Source organism: Brachyhypopomus gauderio, unplaced genomic scaffold (assembly GCF_052324685.1).
Source record: "Brachyhypopomus gauderio isolate BG-103 unplaced genomic scaffold, BGAUD_0.2 sc69, whole genome shotgun sequence".
NCBI lineage: Eukaryota > Metazoa > Chordata > Actinopteri > Gymnotiformes > Hypopomidae > Brachyhypopomus > Brachyhypopomus gauderio.
The window spans coordinates 1919380-1929707 of record NW_027506890.1 but is presented as its reverse complement, the minus strand read 5'-3'; the positions used below and the strand labels follow the sequence as shown (position 1 = coordinate 1929707).

General features: G+C 50.3%; 1 protein-coding gene across 1 annotated transcript in view; it reads left to right on the top strand.

Moving 5' to 3' along the window:
- Positions 1-291: 291 nt before the first annotated feature.
- Positions 292-10328, top strand: part of agbl4 (AGBL carboxypeptidase 4) — a 176702-nt gene continuing 166665 nt past the window's right edge. Inside the window, exon 1 of the mRNA XM_076989574.1 lies at positions 292-318. The gene's annotated coding sequence lies outside the window, so the exon portion shown is untranslated. The remainder of the gene's footprint in view (positions 319-10328) is intronic.

Sequence of the window (10328 nt, the reverse complement as noted above, 5' to 3'; positions counted from 1 at the left end):
TCAGCCTGGTTGCTGGCCCGGAGGATGCTGGGATTTGAAGTTCACATGGATGGCAAAGTGGGGAGCTGAATGTGATATCAGAGAACAGTGGAGGGATGGCATAGTGAAAGCATGATGGCTATGCCAGTGGGTCACTCAGAGGTCACCCCCCCCCCCCCCCCCCATCCACAACCCCCCACAGAGGTGTCCCTGTAGACCAGCCCACTAACAGGGAGTGGACTTAAAAGAACATGCATCTGGCATTAAAAGTGATATGAATTGCTTATCATTACTGTGATGAGGTCTTTTGCAGCTGATATTTTGATCTTACTTGAATTGGTAAGTAAATCCTATAATCATCAGCACTTCCTCGCTAGCACAACGGATCCTATAATTGATTATGTCTTGCTAGACGGCTGTTTCTAGCATGCTGAAATGTTAGCCCTAAGCTAAAGCCATTACTATGTGTTTCTCCTGCTCCCTCTTGTTATCAGAGCTCTTATCTCTGACCTTCCCTGCAGCATGTTAGCATACCACCATTAGCAAACCCATATGCTGCTCTTAGTTCTCTCTTTATTATGATGAAGGTAATCCAACCTCGTGCCTGCTTTTGCTTTTATAGAGAAATCGATAGTGAGGTCTAACATTGAATTTGGTCTTGGGCAAATGTGAATACCTTGGAGAGCTGTGCTCAGAACTAACCTTGCAAGCCTTCTGGCCTCACGTGGGACATTCTGACAAAGTCAAACATTCTAGAGGCAGGTGCAGTTTGGAGGAAGGGAATTTACAAGACCACCTTGTTTATGGGCCGGTTTTGCTTTTAAACACGTGCCAACGGGACGACGACGATTGCAGACATTTTTGAAGGTACTTACAGGTCTACTGATGTTGCTGGTCTGTGCCATAGCACACAGCACAACCGTCTTTCAAAGGCCAGTTTACAGTGCTGCTGCAGGTTCCCTCCAGCCCAGGGCCTCCTGTGTGCTCCAGAGACGTGGAGGTCTGGAGCCTCTTTAAACCAAAACTCTTATTGGATTTCACCAGGAATACTGGCTCATGATAATGGATGTAGCCGGGAGGACGCTGCTCTGGGCAGAACTGGGAGGAATTTTCATGCTTGTCCTTCAAGTCCGAGGGAGACTCGCCCTACTGTCTTCCTGTTTGGTCGCGTGCGCAGCAAAGATTTCTGGGTTTTTGTCGATGTGTGTGCAGTTCGGTGCCGTATCGATCCGTTTTTGCATGAATCGATGGTAGGCGTGATGTTTTCCACATTCATCAGACTCTAATCCGTCAGCTGCAGGAAAAGCCATCACTTTCTGTTACACGTGACTTCCTAAGGTTGCCACACGTGCTCTCACACGCCTCGCTCCAGGTGACACACCACGTTTCTGACGCCTCGCACCGCAGGTTTCACTGCAGAGGTGGTGGAGGGGGGGGTGGAGGGGGGTGGAGGGGTGCCTCATTAGGTGTTTGCATGGTTTCTAGCCCAGCTCCCTCTTTAACCATACATCATGTTTATGTTGGACTGCAGCAGGGACCACAGTGGCATGCAAGAACTGGAGCTGAGCACACCCCATCTGTCTCTCGCCTCTTTCTCTCTCTGTGTCTCTCTCTCTGTGTCTCTCTCTCTCTGTGTCTCTCTCTGAGCACACCCTATCTGTCTCTTGCCTCTCTCTCTCTCTGTGTCTCTCTCTCTGTGTCTCTCTCTGAGCTCACCCCATCTGTCTCTCGCCTCTCTCTCTCTCTGTGTCTCTCTCTCTGTGTCTCTCTCTGAGCTCACTCCATCTGTTTCTCGCCTCTCTCTCTCTCTGTCTCTCTCTGTCTCACTCTCTCTGTCCCTCTCTGTCTCTCTCTCTGTCTCTCTCTTTTCCTATCTCTCTGTGCTCCTCTCCATCTCTCTTTCCCTCTCTCCTCCCCTATTTTAAAGCCCCTCAATCATCAGCCCACAATGCCAAACATTACTGCAGCAACAGATGGGGGCAAAGCCTATCACACACACACACACACACACACACACACACACACACACACACACACACACACACACACACACACAGTCTTTGGCAGAGATGAAGGGAAAGGGAGGGAGAGCGATGGAGGGGTTAAAGAGAAGAAGAGGGGAGTCCGTCGACTGCTGGTTAATTAATAAGGTGGTTAGTCTGCTGAAGGGGTTCCACCCAGCCCATTGATATTCTGCAGGGGCGTGCACACACCCCACCCCTCTCCACCCGCTCCTGCTGATCTGCCCAGGCTGAGAGGTCGCCGGGCCCTGCGCTGTGCTCCCCAAACCAAACGCTGACCTGTGACATCATTTCCTGCCTACGCAGCACTGTTGCCCCGACCTGTGATGCCCCTGTTGTTGCTACTCTTGACCCCTGCTTGGTCTTACCCCGCCCCCTCTTACGGCTATTTTGGCTTCATATTGGACTGTGTGTTATTTAGAGCTGGTGCAGTTGGTGGATGGGCTGCTGTAGACGCATATGGCTGTAGAGGGAGACAGGAAAATGGGCATGAGTAACAGCAACATAACTCCTCCCCCCCCCCCCCCCCCTCTCTCTCTCTCTCTCTCTCTCTCTCTCTCTCTCACTCACTCACTCACTCTCTCCCTCTCCCTCTCTCTCTCTCACTCACCCTCTCCCTCTCACTCTCTCCCTCTCCCTCTCTCTCTCACTCACTCTCACTCTCTCTCTGTCCCTCTCTTTCCTTCTCTCTCTCTCTCTCTCTCTCTCTTTTCTCTCTCTCTCTCTCTCTCCTTCAGTCTATCCCCCGTTGTGCGTGTCAGAGGCAATAATGTCCCCCCACTTCAATTCTCTCATTTCAACTGGTGTTGATGGGGCAACAGCAGCAGGACAGAAGGCCAGATCCATCATCTCCTGCTTCAGAATGGAGGAGGTGAAAAGCCAGCGCACGCAGGAAACCTCTGCATGTGCACCTAAACACACACGCGCACAACAACACACTCGGTTTTATTTATTTGCCTTTTTCTGCCTCGAATCTGCATATTCATGTGGACTGTTAGATGCATTGGAGAACACCTGGTGGTTGGAGCAGTGTGAACTGTCCTGGAGAGGTGTATTTATAGACCCGTTCTGCATTCACTCACTCAGGTCCCACACACACACACACACACACACACACACACAAAGACCACACATACACCGACCACACATACTGCTGCATTATTTATCTCTCTGTGACTCATTCTCTGGCCTGTGGGGGGAACTGGCGTTATGTCAGTTATGGCCGGGGGGCTGTATTGTAATTATCGCAGATTGAGGGAAAAAAGCTGAACAACATATTGACTCTCACATGTTTGCTGTGAAATGTGTTTGTGTTTGCCTGAAACATCGCCAGTGGGGGATTTGAAGGGAAATAAAACTGCTTGACCTGACCTGCTGGCCTAGCCACACAGCAGGTACGGAGGCTCCTGCCAGATTGGCCATCTCTGCCGCCCATCTGCCTCCCCAGGATCAGCCTGGTTGCTGGCCCGGAGGATGCTGGGATTTGAAGTTCACATGGATGGCAAAGTGGGGAGCTGAATGTGATATCAGAGAACAGTGGAGGGATGGCATAGTGAAAGCATGATGGCTATGCCAGTGGGTCACTCAGAGGTCACCCCCCCCCCCCCCCCCCCCCATCCACAACCCCCACAGAGGTGTCCCTGTAGACCAGCCCACTAACAGGGAGTGGACTTAGCTAGAGAGCAGATAAAAATAACCTCACACAGCATTTAGCCCAGGCATCTCACCTCCTGTGTGTGTGTATGTATGTGTGTGTGTGTGTGTGTGTGTGTGTGTGTGTGTGTGTGTGTGTGTGTGTGTGTGTGTGTGTGTGTGTGTGTGTGTGTGTGTGTGTGTGCGGGTGGGGGTGGTGGGGGAACATGAGCCCCTGTGATGGTGTTCTTCAATTCTCACTCAAGTCTACATTTGCTGGATGTGCTGTGGGCTGTTGGGTAATCACTCTCTATCTCACCCTGCTGACTTAAAATAGACAGACAAGTCAACAGCCAATAAATAAATAAACAATCCCGGGCACTAGCGCAGTAGGATTCCAGTATTAGAGTAACTAGGGTCTTGCCCGCAAATAGCATTATAATTTCATGAACTCTACCATATGAATGAGAGCCGTGTGCTGATCAAGGGTTAAAGTACGTAACGGGCAGGTGACGGAGAAGCTGCAGATCAGTAAACAGGATCAGGGTGGTGGAGGTGACAGGCCCCGCCTCTTTGCTGTGAGGAAATGACAGACCCCGCCTCTTTGCTATGTTGAGGTGACAGGCCCTGCCTCTTTGCTATGCGGAGGTGACCGGCCCCGCCTCTCTTCTGTGTGGAGGTGACCGGCCCCGCCTCTCTTCTGTGTGGAGGTGACAGGCCCCTCCTCTCTGCTGTGTGGAGGGGATAGGCCCCGCCTCTCTGCTGTGTGGAGGTGACAGGCCCCTCCTCTCTTCTGTGTGGAGGTGACAGGCCCCTCCTCTCTGCTGTGTGGAGGGGATAGGCCCCGCCTCTCTTCTGTGTGGAGGTGACAGGCCCCTCCTCTCTTCTGTGTGGAGGTGACAGGCCCCTCCTCTCTGCTGTGTGGAGGGGATAGGCCCCGCCTCTCTGCTGTGTGGAGGGGATAGGCCCCGCCTCTCTGCTGTGTGGAGGGGATAGGCCCCGCCTCTCTGCTGTGTGGAGGGGATAGGCCCCGCCTCTCTGCTGTGTGGAGTCCTGCAGTAGTCCCGGCGTGTCTTTTATTGCTCTCTCATGGCCAGCGGTGCAAGGACACACGTCCACATTGCCTGAACTATTCATGTTCATTATCATGCATTAAAGTCTGTTTTTATTTTCGTCAGCCATGCATTTTGGTAACATTTGGTGACATTTAGAGTCTCCAGGGACACGTTTATATTATTGTTTGTGTCAGGAGGGCGTGTGTGAGAGTGTGTGTGTGTTTTCAGTATCATCCTGATCTAGACTCCTGCCTTGCTCTCTCCTTCTCTGAGCACAATTTAAATCTATCAGTGCATGTATTTAAGGAATGTGCCCTGTGACACAGCCCCAATTAGGAGGGCTAGAACAATAATACAACAGCTTAATTGCATTAACATAATGCCTTCTAACGATCATTACACTCGCCAAAATAGTCATGATAATAAAGCAATTACTATTTTGAGAGCACAATTAGCCCACAGTGGCACCTTTTCCGGTGTTATAATTACAGCGTTTAGATGCGTCGATGTTGTGTTGCTGCTTGCCCACAGACGGGTGGAGGTGGGTGGGGTTGGTGGAGGGGGCACAGCAGGCGTGTCATAGATGCTCCCGATTTACAGCCACATCCAAAGCGTGTCACAGGCTGTTCGCCACAACTCTCTGCCCAAGAGCTGAGGTGACTGGGTGCATAGACACGCCATGTTTTCCCCAGTCCTTCGTCGGTGGACAAAATGGCTTAAGATAATAGAATAGGGAAGAAGCAAGGGAGGAAATAGATGGATAGATAGCTGAGGGAGAGAGAGTGAGAAAGAGATAGAAAAGGGGAGCATGGAAGAGGAGAGGAATATAAAGAAAGATTGGTTTTCATGCCCGGTAGTTGGCGGCTGTGTAAATCTCGGAGGAGTAGAGAGGAAGACAGCAGAAGGTTGATAGTCATCCATCACTTCTGACAATTCCACCTCTCCCCTGCAGCCTGACAGGAGACCCTGAGTGAACGATGGAGAGAATGAGAGAGTGAGTGAAAGAGAGAGAGTGAGAGAGAGGATGAGATACGGAACGCGTGAGAGATAAAAACAGAGAGCGTGGTAGAGAGAGACTGCTGAGTAAATGAACTCTGCTGTGTTTTAGAGCAGGAGGAACACTGAGATAGAACTGAGCTTTTTTTATTCATTTATCTCTCCTCCCCTTCTCTCCCCGCCTCCTCCCCTTCTCTCCTCGCCTCCTCCCCTTCTCTCCCCGCCCCCTCCCCTTCTCTCCTCGCCTCCTCCCCTTCTCTCCTCGCCTCCTCCCCTTCTCTCCCCGCCCCCTCCCCTTCTCTCCCCGCCCCCTCCCCTTCTCTCCCCGCCTCCTCCCCTTCTCTCCTCGCCTCCTCCCCTTCTCTCCTCGCCTCCTCCCCTTCTCTCCCCGCCCCCTCCCCTTCTCTCCCCGCCCCCTCCCCTTCTCTCCCCGCCTCCTCCCCTTCTCTCCCCGCCCCCTCCCCTTCTCTCCCCGCCCCCTTCTCTGTGCTTATAGAGAGTATACCATGCACCAGTGGAGATGCAGCGCACCACTCTGTAAACTGCATGTGCCTCCCTTCCTGCAAGAGGTGCATAAACTCCTAAATTAGAGAAATACCAAAACCACTGAATCCAGCCGGGTGTTAAATGTCGAACCAGTGAACTAGCACCATGAATTGAGAACAAAAGTATAAAGGTTGAGAGCAGATGTATATAACTTTGACTTCTCCCCACACACACACATGCACGCACACACACAAATGCAGGTAGACAGTTTCACCTTATAGGGTGGTTTGATTTGAATGGCTCTGCAGAGACTCTTCAGTAGGTTAATGGACTGCTTTTGTAACTCTCCAGGCTCCATTGTCTCTGCGAGTGTGACCTCTTGCATTGTGCCCACTGTATTTTGTCAGCCTGTCACTCAGCGGAGGGGGACGGGCACGGAGGGCGGGGGATAGGCTACGGGGGCTAATTAAACAGCGCAGGGCTGCACCTCGCACCCACACAATGGAGCCATAGATTGCCTCTTGCCAAACAAGCCGAACACGCTCACTTCCTGGTTTTACTGCGGAATAAAGGATGGCGGTAAAAAAAGGCTCGGCGATCCGGCCGCTAAACAGAAAGTCTGGCAGCTCTGGCGCCTTGAAAAGACTGTCACTACGTGCGGGTATCTGATCTCCCTCACGCACCTGCTCGAATGAGAGGAAATTAAAATCTGACATTTGAACAGCGCTTAGCAGGCTGCTGTATGATCAATAGCCAGGATCTGAAATTTCACTTCTCTTTCCTGGGGGGGGGGACATGGACTCTGTTTCTGAAGCTGTTAGAGGATGCTCGTAGTCAGGGAGTGTGTGTGTGTGTGTGTGTATTGGAGGAGGGGGATGGTGATGGTGACACACAGTAACTAGAGGTCTTAACCTCCTTCAGAGATCCAAAGAAGAGTCTGACACCGGCAGCCTATACACAGCCTGTCAGATCTAACAGCGGAGAGCGGAAGAGAGACAGAGAAAAGAGAGAGACAGAGAGAGAGAGAGAGAGACCTGCAGTTAAGCCTGTCTTCCTCTGGCACTGTGATAGGCCATGACATCCTGTCTGTTTTCTCACTTCTCCCAGCAGCTGTGTGTCAGGCCCAGGTTACCCAGAGGTCTGCATGCTGCCGTGACATCCTCCCTCTTTTCAGAAAGCGGGTCTGGCCCTCAGACAGTGACGAGCGTCCCGAACCCACAGCACCAAGCGCCAGCTCCATTACCGCCTGGATCTGAGCTATGGTGACGGCCTGCGGCCTGTCTGCACTAGTGGATTGAAGAATGCTGTTGAGAACAGCGTTAATCAGCGCTTGTTCTGTCTTATTGTATCTGTGTCTGTATAATCTCTGTATTATAGTCTTGCGTGGGTAGACGCCGTCTGCCTCGTCAGTGTCATGGCGTCATGTGTCTGCACACAAACGCAGACGCCGCGTGTTTTGCGTGGCCAGAGCACATCACCTGGGCCACGCTTCTCCCAATCAGTGAACAGAATGGCACTTCCTGAACTGACCACAAATGATGTCTGGGAGGATGTCGGCGTGAACGCAGGCTGCATGAAAACACAGACGTGGTTCCCTGTTCCTGTTCGACCCATGTAACGTGGCGTGAATAGGGCTAGAAGCTGCTGCAGGGCTGCAGGATGACACTACACAGTACTAACCGTGCACCCAAAGAGGCAGTCCTGCTCTTTATTCAGCTTTTAAACCTGAACCATGTACAACAGAGCAGCTCAGACTGCGTGTACAAAAAACTCCGAAGTGGCAGATATGTCCCCTTTAACACATCTCCATCCCAGCTTTCACAATAATAAATCCTTCCTATGCATCGTGCATGGATTTGCTGTGTGTACTAGTGTCCAAATGCTACTTATATCCAGCATTATTCACCTTTGTATGTACATGGTGTCCCCTCTCTAAGAACATACTTTCTAAAGGTCAGAGTGCATTATTTATGTCCCTGTCTATTTAGAAGAGTCTGTTAAATATTTTAAGCAGTGTTTTTCCCAGAGCACGTCTCTCTGCAGATCGATCAGTATCAAAAGACACCATTTGCCCCCAAACACTGTTTGACATCCAGCTATTTCTGCTCTGTAGCCCTGTCTAGGTCATCTCAGTCCAAGAGCCGGGAGGGAGTGGAGGAGTGATGTCTCTCTCTCTTTCTCTCTCCCTCTCTCGCTCTCCTTCCTTCTTTCTCTGTTCACTGCAGTATTAGTGATAAGGTGAGAGGGTAGTTGCCTTTTCCTCTGTCACTAGTCGATTGTAGTGGATCTATTGAGCTCAGTGGAGATGATATCAACAGGGATGTTGTTTTACTGTGCGTGTGCTTTCGTCTTCTGCCACCTCAGTGAGCTCGATTGTAACCTGCTGTGACACAGTACGAGGAGAAATTAATGTAATTAGTGGACGTGGGGGTATGAAGCAGACCGTGTTGAAGGAGCAGGCCTGCGGGGAGAGCTGCGTTACACCCGCCTGCTTGTCAGCCATGTTAGCAACGCACGCACGTCGTTGCAGCTGCTCCTACTGTAGGTAATCTCAGTTTCTTGCATTGGAGATCAGGAAAGATCTGGTAGATCAGGGTCTTTTGAGTCTGAAGCTCTACAACACGTGTATGGTCAGTTTTTCTCTCCACGGGGATCCCAAGAAGCCTGGCTTAACATCAGCACGTTCTGCAGACACTTCCCTCATCATTGTTTTCTGAGATACATTGTACAGCTAGATCACCCTAGATCACCCTAGATCACCCTAGATCACCATAAATCACCATAGATCCCCAGTCCTTGTCCTCTTAGAGCTTTGTGCTGCTGTTGACATTGCTAAAGGGTGGTTTGTATGAAGTGACATGGACATCTGCTCCTTGTAGGCCATCCACGGGTGTACCACAAGGATGAGGGCTTGGACCTCTTGTCTTTCCTCTCTGTACTTGCTCTTTAGGAGAGTTAATATCTCCTACCGCTGTCCTGATGACATCTATTCTCTCCTTCACTGACGTAGATACTAACATCTCCATTTGAATGTCAGCATGCCCATCTGACATCTTATCATGGACGGCTGCCCGTCATCTAAACTGAATGAAGATGGGACAGTGAAACCTCTTCACGCCAAGATCTGGTCATCCTTTCTGAGAGCTCTCTGATCACGCCACGCAAAAATGTGAGAATCTTGAACACCAAGCAACTAAACTCTGCCTGTGTTATTAGTATGACCTAGGCACAGATATATCAGCACAGCTTTGGGACTCCTATTAGATTTCCTTTCAGACAAACCACTCAATTTGTCCTATTCCTTGTCATACCAAGACTGGTCATCTGAAACACACAAGCCACTAGACCTTTGCACATGGCTCTCGACCCTTACAGCTGATTCAGAAGGCAGCTTCATGACTCTTCTTCAGCATTCATATTCAGGAGTTCTCACACTCCACTGCTGTGTGCCTGCCTCCGGCTCCCTGTGGTTGCCTGCGTCATATTTTAAAACCCGACGCCTGCCTACCGATGGACCGGCCTCATCCTGTCTGAAAAGCTCTAGTTACTTCCTGCACCTTGTTCCGCATCCTCTGTGCCTCAAATGCAGATCGTGCGGAAACACTGGCCCTCAAGACATGGGGAATACACTCCTCACCACTCTGCACCAGCACCCAGGCACAGCAATCAGCTCTGCTACCTGCATGTGCAGCGGTCCATGCAGTCTTCAAACGTAGACTGAAGACACACCTCCTCATGAAGCACTTGAGTGATCCTTCATCATTTGAAGGAGCTTGAATTAATCACTGAGCTTGCATTTACTCATTTACATATATAGACAAACAAACAACAAATTGTTACTTGACGGTTTTTCCTCATGTGCATTTTCTCATACAAGGTTCTAGCAGGTCTCTGGCCTAGAGTACTAACATAAGGATCACTTTCAAGGAGACAACAAAGCACTTTTCTAAGTCAGTGGACTGTGGACTGGAGTGTCTTCTTAAGCTGTAAATGTTAACTCAAATGTAAATTGCACGATCCAGATTCACAGCAAGTGCAGATTCACCATCTACATCTCCCTCTGAGGCTCACTGAGGTTTCAATACACACATTTAGAAATGTACCAGTAGTTTGATGACATTACATTTGAATTTAGTCAAATTTAAAGGTCATATGTTAG